This window comes from Ursus americanus, chromosome 22 (assembly GCF_024610735.1).
Source record: "Ursus americanus isolate L20-20 chromosome 22, mUrsAme1.1.p, whole genome shotgun sequence".
NCBI classification, from domain to species: Eukaryota; Metazoa; Chordata; class Mammalia; order Carnivora; family Ursidae; genus Ursus; species Ursus americanus.
In genome coordinates, this window is record NC_142148.1 from 52,590,176 (window position 1) to 52,602,925 (window position 12,750).

Here is a 12,750-nt window from a genome sequence, read left to right on the forward strand (position 1 = left end):
ACACAGGGGTGGGTGCAGCAGCACTCTTCTGGCTGAGGTGCGGGTGCTGGAATCGTAAAGAGGACACCATGGGAGTGGACAGAAAAGGAGGAAAGGGAGGGTTCTGAGGTCCTTTACTCTGCCCAGGGAGCCTGGAGATCCTGCTCCTTTGCTCTGTGACTCTGCAAAGGCACTGTGTTGAGGACCCCCAAGAAAAGGCATGGCTTTTTTTGCTGGTGTGCCTGCGTGGAGCTGTGCCACCAGAGCTGGAGAACTGGATGCAGGGCGCTTCCTTGTCCATGGTACCTGGTGAGTTCTGCTGGAGGAACTGGAGCAGGAAGAGTCAGGCAGAGGCCATTGTGGTTGTCGCCCCTGCCCAGAAACAGCTTGAAAGTTTTAGTAGCATTCTGCAGTCTAGGTGCTTAAGAGGGGAGGTGGGCTCCAAGATCTTCTCAATTATTCATTGAGTAACTACACACTGAGCACTGCCCTATGCCAGGTATCTTGCTGGGCCCGTGCGCGGAGCTGAAATTACCTAGGGCTCCTTTGCTTTAGGAGCTCCCAGTCTACACATGGACCAAAGCTCCAAAGAGAACGCACGTGAAAGAAAAGAGCAAGCGCTCTGTACTAGGAATGAAGTGTGCTACGGAGGAAGGCTGGGGAGTCACTGCATGGAAAGATATGAAAGGCCTCACTGAGGCTGAGGTTGCTGAGAACAGATTGACCAAAGGGAGCTAGACCTGCACACGTCAGGGAGCAGCGTTTCAGGAAGAAGTGACTTGTGCTGCAGACACTCAATAACAGAAGCCAGTTTGGCCAGAGGAGTGAAAAAGGCAGCCAGGGTGGCTGCAGGGACACTAGCAGGAGAGCAGAGGGGAGGGAGGAAGGCAGGGACAGATGCTGAGGCCTGGGAGACTGTTACTTATCTAGAGTTGCCCCGGGACTGCATTGCCCTGATACCCTGCATGTGCAGGTGCATCGCTTTAATTTCTAACAGTATTTGTGGGTGAAGAATGCGGGCCCAAATTAGCATGGTTCCCCAGGCTCAAGGTGTGTCAGTGGCTGCGGCTGTGACCAGGGCCATACTGGAAGAGGATTTTGTCATGAGTTGGCTCACGTGACTCGGGATGCCATCTGGACTCAGAACCTGAGTTCCTGTGTGTCTTTTGGCCTTGGCACTGCCTCCGTTCTCTATCCTCTGAGCCTCTGTAGATGGCAGCTCAAAACATCGGTGCTTGGTTCTGCTTCAGAGAGAGAAGAAGGGAAAGGGAAGGAGTGAGTAGTGGAACATGATGGAAAGTAACTAGGGAGTGAGAAACTCTTTGCATGACATGTAGAGAAGCTCTAGGCATGGTACTTGATCACGTTGAATATGTCCTGTGGGTCAAAAGCCAGTCACTGACCACTTAGCAGTTACAGTCTGATGCCTATACCACAGGTCAGGATCCCTGGGAGCCATGGTGAAAGCCGCTCCCCTCATAGACCCAAACGAGGTAACGGGGTCTCGTTCTTCATATAACGGGAAACAATTGCATGGTTTTACTACAGAGGATGACAATGCCTGCATCTTCTTGCTTTTCCAGGCCATCATGGTGCCCACCTAAAAATGAGGCCAAGAGGGAAAGTGACAGTTGCAGTATTACACGGCTGGAACCCAGGCCTCTTCTGAGCGGCCCTCCATGCCAAGTCCCACCCCTTCTTGTAATTCTTCCATCTTGAAAATTGTGCCTCAGATACACAGGGGACCACCCCACACATGTAATAAATACTCTTATCCACAGACACCCGAGGATGTCCCAAGGAAGTAAATTCTAGCCTGATCCCCGCACTGCAGGCTGGGAAAGTGGGGACTACGTGAGAGACGCAATGACATAGGACACACAAGTGCGCAAAGAAACACAGAACGTAAGGTCTGAATTCAGCTCTGCCTCCTGAAGCTTCAGACCCTAGTTCCATTTCCCGAGAGCGGTGGCTATGGCCTTTTTGGCTCATTGTGTCCAGTTAAGGAGATGACATGGGGGAGAAAGCTAAGGAGTCAACTGCCAAGAAGGGGCTCTGGATAGGTCTGACTGAACACATGGTCCCAGGGATTAGAATCTTGAAAGAGTGACCTCACTTCCTCTGTGATAGGCCCCAACTGAACTTAGAACTCTGGTAACCGGGCACCCAGATTCAAAAGACAACCTGCTCTCCAGCTCACTTGGGTGGAGACGTTCGAGAGAGCAGGATGTTCTCTTGCTGCCTTCCTCCCTTCAGGGTCTCTGGGCCCAGGCAAGCCCAGAGAGAGAGACTTGCAAATAATTGTAGACGTCGGCTCAGCCCGCTTTTCCGAGCCCTCTGGACATGTGGCAGGAGACACCAACAGGTAACACGAGGCAGCTCAGGGCAGCCCACTGGAGAGCAGGCAACAACTGTGATGTCACCTCAGCAGGCCCACACCTCTTGCCCCTCATTATGTGTGTCCCTGTGTGTGTGCTGGGGTGGGGGGCTGGTTGTCTATGTGTAGAGAAGGGGACAGAGGATGTGGGACACACCCTTCCTGGGCAGAAGGAAGCTGCCAGGTGTTGGAAGCCTGGCCCATCTTTCATGTTCACACCCCAGGTCATAGCAGGCAGGATGAGAAGCTGAGCACTGGGGACCAAGCTCAACTACCTCGATGTTAATCACGAGCTCTAGAGTTTCATCCGGCTACCTCCTTGCTCGATGTCTTTTCAGCTGCCCCTCTTTGCCTCAACTGGAGAACAGGATTTCTAATGCGGGTGGCCCCTTGTGGCAATGTCCCGGGAGGACACTAATGTCTCTTGACCCCATGTCTATGGGGCACTGCATTTTCAGAGCTGCACCCAGGAGGTCATCGAAGAGCTGGTCTGGGACTTCAACTACAACGCCCTAGACAAGTGGCAGGTGCACCAGGCCACCCAGGATCAGTGCCGCTCTGAGGTGAGAATGGGAAGAGGGTTCCACACGCCCAGGGCCCCCACACAAATGTGGGGACAAACCTGGGGCCCTCCCATGGTGTTTCCACATGAGTGCCCCACAGGCCCAACCACAAAGTCATCCCAGTATCCACACCTCCACCACCAGCTGTGGGAGAAGGTAGGAAGACACTCTTCCCATAGGTGGGAATGGTAGAGAATAGTGTTCGTGTTTTTTGCAGTTTGGGGCGTGGGTTATTCTGTTTCATTCTGTTTTGTGTGACTTTTCCCGCAGCCATGAGTGTCTTTGCATTTTGCTACTGTTTTGAGTATTTTCTTGACTCACCCCAGCCATCCTGTGTAGAACCCAGCTCCACTGTCCTTGGAGAACGTGTCCAAGGCCTTATGAATCCTCACCCCACACAGGGTGATTGAACATAAAAGGAACGGTGGGATGAAGCCATTCTATATGTTCCTCTGTAACGTATCACCTCTCAGAACACATCGACTCATTGTATGTCCCCCGGGTCACAAGCTGTGTCCTCATATGTCTTTTTGGACCTCCGTATGGGAGGTTGTCTGCCGCCGTGAATCAGCCTTTCAAGCACGGATTGGGTGCAAGGCCTCTGATGCCTCCTGGCCCAGGTAGTGGACTCTGTCTTTTCAGAGTTCAATCCAGGCCATCTTTGAGGAGCTGCTTGCTCCAAAGGCTCAGCTTCTCCATCTCCCTTGACAAGCAGCAGGTGCCTCGGCCCACAACAACATCCAATGCTGGTCTGGGGTGAGAACAGGTCCAGATTGATGTCCAATCTCAGGACCCACAGATGATCACGGCAAGGCCAGAACCCACACTAGAAACAACCGGCTCCCCTGGGGCCTGCCGAGGAAGGTGGATTTCCCCTGAACCTTTCTCCCCACCTGAGGAACAGACCAGGCCGCAGCAGCCTAGGGAAATGCCATGCATTCCATGCTCTGGACAGTTCTCAGGCCCAACGTCTATGATCTCGAGCAGCGTTGGAGATGCTAAGCCTCTGCTTTCTCCTGTCTGCAGTAGGGATGTTGACTGATGACTCAAAGGCGTACAGTTCTTAATAAAGCCTATTCAGAGAGAGAAAGGCTGTGGTGGCTCAGCTAACAAGATGTGTTGAAGTGACCAATGCTTTCTCATTTCACCCCTAAAGGCAATTGTACTTTCAAGCCTAGAGCCTTTTTCTGGGTGGGCCCTCAAGTCCCTTTTCTTGCACAAGTTCCCGAAGGGATGGGACTCTCTGGTCTGAGCACCAGACCCTGATCATCCTGGTGGTTCGTGGTGTTGAAGCTGACTCCATTGCCCCCCACACCCCCCTTCTCTACCTGGTGGGAAAAGGAATCATCCCTGTCCCTGGATGAGGCCCAGACGATGCTGAGGCTCCGAGAAGGCACAATGGAGCATTTCGTACAGTCCCTGGTGCCATCCTTCCCAGATGGGAGCATCTCAACCACCTCAACGATCTTCTGCATGTACGAGATGTTCACTTCAGCCACACAGGTCCTGGGCCAGCAGTTCAATCGGTGAGTGCCCACCCCATGCACAGCACAGGGTGAGCCTCCCATCTACTGGGTGTACATCTCGGGAATGGCACTACCCCTCTCTGACCTTCCCTTTCCTCTTCTGAAAACTGGGGTGGTTAAGAGGATGAACCTCATACAGGTACTGTAGGAAATCATGGGAGGAAACATGGCACGGGCTACTCTGGTGCTTGGCTCTGTAGAAAGGGCTCCTGGACGTGCTGGGCATCTTCTTGCTTAATAGTTCTCTCTCTCCGGTCAAGAAGCTCTCAAGTGCAACCCTCACAGGCCGGTGGCCCTTCTGGGTTGACGAAAGGAAATGCAAAGCAGGCAGTTTCTCTATGTGTAAAGGACTTCTGAGATTCCATCTAGATGGTTCTGGTAGTTGTCCTTTGTGTGAGCAGCTCAGGGGCACACTGGGAGCAGGCAGACCAGCCCACAGGCCACTCAGGATTTGGAAAGTGCGGACTGGGAAGTAGTCGTTCAAGAATGTATATTAAGCACCTAGGAATGTGAATGGAGAGAGGAGATACAGTGTCTGGGTCTCAGGTCTAGTCAGAGGGTCAGATAGGCACTCTGCACACCCTAAGCACGCATGTCCAATCGTTGTTAGATGTGACATCTTCGTAGCCTCCTCTAGCTTTGAAAGGATCCACCGAGAGCTGGATCATAGGACAGATGAAATGATCAAGTAAAACTGGGACAGGGGTTTGGGTCCAGAAGCAGGGCTGGTTGCCTCCAAAGAGCAGGATGGGGGACTACAGGGGTGGTGGCTGGGGAGGGATTTGCCGAACCAGGGATCTCACCGATCTCTTGATTTCCAGTGGGTGGGCTTCATCTGGGGGGCTTCATGTGAAGAAGCAAATGAGTCAAAGAAGGCTGTGGAGGGGGTCCCGGGCCCTCTAGGCAGCAGAGCACAGTCTGGGCTCAGTGGGTGCCTGAAACACCCATCCCTTTGACGGTCCCAACTTGCTCTGCCTGCCCCTCCCTGCTGACCACCCCAACCGGGGCCAAGAACCGAGGGTGTGCTGAGCCGACCACTCACAAATCTGCCTCCAACCTGAGCCTTGATACTGGTGTGCATGGAGCATAGAGTAGACCAGGCCCATGGCCAGGTAGAGGAGAAGAGAAGTGGAAAAACCAGACTCATTCAGGTTTTCTGGAGGACCAGGCCTTCCACTACGAGGGCAGCTAGAGAGGGGTTGGGAGGGGGCTGGGGCCATCCTCTGGGACCCATACAGAAAGAACGGTGCTGTGGGAGTAGCATGTGCAATGCAAGGCCAGGCCTCTGACTCTGCTCCACATATGACTCTCCCCAGCACCCTGTCTCCCTTCTTGGGTACCTGGCCTGAACAGAATTTGCAGGCTATCTATCAGTCCCTGGGCCGTGACCGTGTCGAGATCAAGGTGGCCTATGTGCATGGGGCCATGGTTCTGAAGTGGCATGCCTGGGACCTGACAAACCATGTCCCCCTTCTCCTGATGCAGCGGGAACTTCTGGCGCTCACTGAGGCAGAGGTGGAGGGTAAGGGGGATGGCAAGCTGGGAAGGCTAACTGGGATGCGGTTCATGGGCTGGGTATTCCTTTCAAGGCCATGGGGTCTGTCCTGGTTTTGCAAAGGCATATGGAAAGTCAGTGATGTGGATGAACCTTTCTCTGTCTCCTGCCCCAGTGCCAGCTCCAGGGCTCCTTCCAGCGGCAGAGCCAGGAACAGGGCCTCCTATAGAGCTAGAGGCGACCCCGGCTCTGTGTCAACTGTCACCTGCGGTGTCAGAGCCAGCCTCCCCTCCGTCAGCTGTTCCAGAACTGCAACCCGTGCTCCCATCTTCTGCATGTGTGCCGGGTGCTGAGCAGCAGTCAGCTGGACCACCCTTTTTGCTGGAAAGTTTCACTCAGGCAACAGCCACAGAGCCCACCGTGGCCCCAGAGGCTTCCTGCCACCGCTGTGTCACCCCAAAGAACCAGCTGGGTGAGGAGAAGCCCGACCTCCTGGACTTCCCTCCCAGGCTGGTGGCAGAGCAGCTCACGTATATGGATGCGGTGAGCAGCTGGGCTCTCAGGGTGGGCCAGGGGCAGGCCTTCCTTCTGCTCTCACCTGCCCCACACCTGCCTTTCCCTGATGTGGACTCCTATGGTCTGGGACCAAATCTCAGCTCCACCACTTCCCAACCCTGTCAACCCATCAAGGCGCTTAGCCCCAAGCTTTCACTGTCCAGCTGCGGACTGTAGCGAGAGACCCTGATAAGCACTGATACGGAGGTACTAGGGAGAAGAAATGAGCCAGAATGGAGAGACCAATGGGCAGGCCCTGGTCCCGTGGGTGGAGGAGGGCAGCTCCCTGTGTTCAGTCAAGTCCATGGGTCACCCACTCATGTGCCTTGGAGGATGAGTACCCTCAGCATTGATTAGGCGTCTGATGTGTCCATGAGGACAGGGCAGACGGAAGAACGTGTGGTTGCAGCTCCCGTGTGAGAATGTGCATCTGAAAGGGGGGAAGGACCAGGGGGATGACCAGTTGGAGGGGAGGGGAAGAAGCCCCCTTGGGTTGGACCACCTTGCAGTGCCACCTGGAGCTGGGAGTTCCTGAGCATGATCAGGGTGCCAATGCCCTCCTTCCTTCCCTTGCTCTGTTTGCTCCTGGGTCATTGTGTACTGGGTTCCCTCAGGGAAAAACAATGGAATGAAATCCATGGTCTCCAACCAGGCTCAGGCCAGATTCTCAGCTCCCTGAGGTCCAGCTCTGACCTGTGACTCCTACGTAGGACATGAGTCTTGCATGGGAAATGGCTGGGTGAACCAAGGTCCGCCTGTTCTCTAGGAGCTGTTCAAGAAGCTGCTGCCCCATCAGTGCCTGGGCTCCGTCTGGTCCAAGCGCAACAAGCCTGGCAATGAGCACCTGGCACCCACAGTCCGGGCCACTGTCGCCCAGTTCAACGGTGTGGCCAAGTGTGTCATCACCACCTGCCTTGGCAACCCGAGCATGACAGCCCGGGACAGGGCCGTGGTGGTGGAGCACTGGATCAAGGTGGCCAAGGTATGCAACGGGAAGCCCAGCCGAGGTGCTCTCCTGAGTCTCGGGCACTGCTCTTCCCTTGATCAGGTCTCAGGGTGGAAGGCCCTGGTCTTTGCCCTAGGACTGTGCAGTCCCTAGGCTCTTTGGTCCAGGGGCATGCTGACCTCGCCTTGCATGGCCCCATGCTGGGATGCTCCGTTTCTTCCTGGCTCCTTCCTTGGTGTGAGGTAAAATCCTCCTCCTCCTCTGGGCCTCACGTGTGCCCTTCGGCAGGTCCCTGGACAGCTGCTTCCTCCAGCAGGAGCGCTTTCCCCTGAGGGGGACTGAAGCTTGAGAGCCAATCAGGTGCCGGCTCCCCAAGTGACAGCCCATTCTCTTCCCTCCCCAGGCCTGTCAAACCCTGAGGAACTACTCGTCCTTACATGCCATCCTCTCGGCTCTGCAGAGTGTCTCCATTCACCGCCTCGAGAACACGTGGGGGAAGGTTTCCAGGTGAGTAGGCCTCTCTCCATGGAGGGACCAGGATGGACGAGGGAGCTCCCAGAGGCTTGTCCTCTTCCCTCTCAGGCAGCTTGGACCTTCTGGGAGGCGGCAAACCCCGACCACAGGACCTGGGCTGGTGGGTGCATCTCTCAGCCTTCCTGGTGAGGAGGCCACCATGCCTCCCACTTTAGAAATCAGTTTTGCCAAATGTCCCACACGTGGCTGAGCTGCATTAAATCTCTTCACGTGTTTCCTTGACAGCCACTAAGCTCTCTGCCCATTTGAACCCCAAATTGACCCAAACAGCGTTTCTCAATGAATATGGGAAGGGAGGCCCAGGACGAGCCACATGAGAGCTCCCTCCCATGTCCTACAAAGACCTTAGTGCTCAGAGGATCCCAGAAGAAACCCTCAACCAGGCAGGTTGACACTCTGGGGTTCTCAAAGAAAAGGCACTCGCACTCAACCCTGCCACATTATTCGTCCATTGATCGTGCCTCCCTTGCCTCTCTTCAGGAAGCCATTGAGGATCTTTCAAAAGCTGTGCAGCAAGGACACCACACAGGGCAGGAATCTGCTCATCAAGGTAGCCTGGAAAGTGCAGGTCTGGAAAGAGAGGAGGGGTGGGATGGAACAGGGTCCTGAGTGGATGAAGTCGGGAATGGTCTGAAGCATTCCTTGGGGAGGGGAAGCCTTTGTCATGAATGTGGCGACAGCCTAGGTGAGGATGCCGTTGGCGGCGAGGGGGCAAGCAGGTGGTGTCCAAGCAGACTCCCTAGCCTACACACCCTCTCGCTCTGTGTCGACAGCTGGTCCAGGTGGGGGCCTCTACAAACCTGGAGAGCCCAGAGGACAGACCTGTGCTCAGTGATGGGGTTGGGCTGGGTTGAGGGCCACAACAATGATGAGAGTAATAGGACCCTGAGTCCTCAGGAGACCATGGGAGATAGGTGGAGTTGTCACGTTTCCCGATGAGAAAACAGGCTTGGGGAGGCCAGGCTGTAAGCTCAAGGTCACACATGGAGTGAATGTTGGAGTGAAATTGTTCTGGAATCACTCACGGCCTGCTTCTGGATAATGGGGCCTCAGGATCAGTATGAGTTAGGTCAGATGTCTAGGTTCTGACGTCCAAGATGGTGGGGGCAAGTGGCCTGAGGGTATGATGGTCTCAAGGAACTTGTCCTTGGCCCTGCAGGAGCGACCATCCAATAGATTTGCCACCCTGGTGATGGCCCTCCGGGGAGCCCAGAAGAGGATGCAGAAGAAGGTGAGTGTGCCTGAGGCCCAGGGCCTCCAAAGTCAGAGGAGGAGGAGGGCTCCTCCCTGAGGGCTGGAAGCCTCCCAAAAAGGAAAGATCAGGAAGGGGGGGGGCCTTCCCACTCCAGCTGTGGCTCCTGGGGCCACAGCTTCTACAATTCTTATTTCAAAAGAACCAGGAGGAGGGTCCAGAAGGTCCATAAAAAAGAATGGGTTTTGCGGGTGGATAGGGACCGACCTAGTGCTCCATTCCCTGGCATTTTTGAAAAGCAGGCCCTGAAGGTGATGAGGAGTCGTCTGATATTCTGGGGGGGGAGGGGAAAGGGAACCCGTGGGGGGAGGCTGCTAAGGGTCCTAGGCTGCTCCACGTGAGCCCATGGGGTGGGCTAGGAGGCTGGAGCGTTTTCCGTGGAGGGTCCCTGTGGACACCAGCGAGCAGGGACTCATCCCAACCCTCCCCCTCATGACACAGGGTGTCGTGCCTTTCCTTGGCACTTTCCTCACCGAGCTGGTGATGTTAGATACCGCCATGGAGGACTATCTGGAGGTGGGTGAGCCTGAGGATTGTGGGGGAGGGACCAGAATCCGGAGGTTTGGGAGCAGAGCGCCCCTGTACTGAGCCCTGAGCTCTCAGGACTCGGCAAACCTCCCCTCATGACAGCCTCACGGCTACCCTGTGAGCCTGGGGGCTGTTGCCCATCTCAGGGATGAGCGAGGTGAGGCTGCAGTTAGGCCACGGCTCCCGGTGCCGAAGACTGGTGAAGCAGCAGAGCTTCCTGAAGGCAAAGCTGCGTGAGGTCTGTCTGAGTGGACCTCAGCCTCCCCCGGTGAGTTTGCGCGTGGGGGGAGAATGAAGTCAGGACCCTCCACATCAGCAAGCACCTCAGTAGCCGCAGCAGCCCCTTCCTGCCTGAGGCTTCGGCCTCCCCCACTGTCTTCCGAGAGGGTGGTGCTGCAGGGTCCCGACCTGTAGCCAGTCCATCTGCCCCATGTCCTCCTTTCTCTGGACCCCAGAGCCTGGCCTAGATCCCAGGCCCGCTATCTGTGTATGCACGGCCCCTCACGGGTCCTGGCCATGGTGCAGCATGAGAAGGGATGGGAATCAAGTGCTCCTAAGAACCAGGGGCCTCATTCTGATGGACTTTGTCTGCATTCCAGGGGAATGAGATCAACCACCAGAAAAGAAATAAGGTGAGCATATGTGGCGCTTCCCACAGGGAAGGGTAGGGAGTGGGCCTCAGAGATGTCCCTGGGAAGAACATTGCTTGGCTCCATCCCCTCCACCTCACATTTCCTGGGATCCCTTGAGAAGAAAGCAGTGCAAGTCCCATCCCGTTAGAAGATGGGGACAGATGCATGGCATCCAGGAAAACTTCCCGCAGGACAGGCTACTGATATTCATCTCTGAGAATAGGTGGAGACCAGATGAATCTGCAGGCAGGAGGGTGGCCATGTTTGCCAGGACCTGGGATGGGTCCCCGGTCCCGCTCCTCAACCGTCACCAGGCCCTGCAGCTCCCCCCCCCCACCCCAGGCTCCCTATGCATCCTGTGCTTCTCTCTCTGCTCAGGAATACCAAGTCATAACGGACATCATGCTGCTCCAGGTGGCTGCCGAGAATTACACTCTAGAGCCCGAGGATCCTTTTTGGGCCTGGTTCCAGGCTATGGAGCCGCTCAGCGAGGCTGAGAGGTGAGGCCCATCAGGAGCTGGGTCGGTGAGGTTCGGGGTGGACTCTTTCTGCTGGCCACTCCTGGGATCCTCCTTCCCTGGGCAGCCTCAGGCCTTGTTGCCGGGGCGCCTGACTCCAGCTGTGGGCAAACACTGGCAGGGACTCTTGAATGGAAGCTCCTGGGCAACTCACAGGTGTCCCTCTGTCCTTAGCTACACCCTGTCCTGCCAGCTGGAGCCCCGGTCCTAGCTGGTCAGCAGCACTCAAGAAGGAGAAGAACTGGCCGCAGTCAACCTCAGGGCTGAGCAAGTGTCCAGTGGCCCTGCAGGGATTCCTCAGCAGCTGCATCCTTGCGCCCATTTCCTCCACACCCCTTCCCCCCATCTATTTCCTTATGTAGGGGGCACCATTTAGTTGTTTTAAATAGTACCGTGATAGATTTGCATGTTAGGAGATTAAAGCCCTTGTTTTGTTTTAGAACCCATGTGTGTGGTTTGGGTCTTTTACTTCCTGCAGTAATGGAAAACTTGCACAGACTCTCATATTCGTTCCTGACCTAGGAAATCTCCCAGAGTCATCAGCTACTGTATGTGGGAGGAAGGAGAAGTGCCAGCCCTTCTCCCTAGCCACTGGAGGGCACCCCAAAATCCCCCTTACTCAGAGCACGGGTCCATTTCAGTCAATGAATTTGGGCAAACAGCAGAGACAGCCCCTCAGAACTCCTGAGATTTAGAGGTTGCAGGGACTTTCCCAGGAGTAGCAACAACCACTGAAAGTGGGAGTCTTTAAGACTTGTACGCCCCAGAACACCTTCCTGCCCCAGGACTGGGGTTGCCTTTCTCCGCTCTAAGGCCAGGAAGACTGTGTCCTGCTTCTTCCATTGAGATGCTTTTTTAGTTTTGTGTTTGGTTTTGGAACTTGTCGTATTGTAGTGCAGTCTCTGGAACTGCATCAGCACCTAGTGGGGAAAAACACGGAAGGAGATCAAATCCTGCGTGTGAAGGGGACAAAGCCAGAGGAAGATAATTTGCAGATGGACTCAGGGCAGGCAGGACTTTCCAGCCTCAGTCTCCTCGTTGGCCGTTTACCAAGTTTGGCATCTTTCTGGGATTCTTGTCAATGATCTCTGGATACCCTTTCCTGCTTGTTTTGTGTGTTGGGAAAAGATGGGAGGGGTACCTTAAAGGGCACACCTGAGCCTGGTTCCATGAACATCTATGCTGACCTAGGAGCCAGGATTTCCAGCCTTCGTGCATCTCCTTATGTGGTTCTTCTGAAGCAGCAGTTCCCTCCAGGCCCCAGGCTCTGGGTCAGATGCACAATAGCTACTGTTCCCTGGCTGGCATCTGATGGATCAGGGATGGGTTCTCTCTTGCCAGGATAATGGGATTTTTTTTTTTAATTTTTTTATTATGTTTTGTTATTCCCCATACAGTACATCATTAGTTTTTGATGTAGTGTTCCATGATTCATTGTTTGCCTATAACACCCAGTGCTCCATGCAATACATGCCCTCCTTAATACCCAGCACCGGCCTAGCCCAATCCCCCACCCCCTCCCCTCTGAAACCCTCAGTTTGTTTCCCAGAGTCCATAGGGGAAGACTTTTTTAAACAAACCCAATTTGATGAGTTTTGAGACATGTATATACCCATGATAATGAACATAGTCATCATTCTCAAAAAATTCCCTGATGCCCTTACAATCCTTCCCTCCCCCAACCATCCCGTCACCAGGTAATCACTGGCCTACTTTCTGTCTGTCTGTCTGTCTGTTGGTTGGTTTATTTTTATGCAAGGGTGCTCTTTATTTTTTTATTTAAATCCAATTAATTAACATATAATGTATTATTTGTTTCAGAGGTAGAGGCCAGTGATTCATCAG

At 54.6% G+C, this 12,750-nt stretch overlaps 1 long non-coding RNA gene across 1 annotated transcript in view; it reads right to left on the reverse strand.

Moving 5' to 3' along the window:
• Positions 1-12,750, reverse strand: part of LOC148108172 (uncharacterized) — a 139,922-nt gene that overhangs the window by 116,596 nt on the left and 10,576 nt on the right. The window lies entirely within an intron of this gene.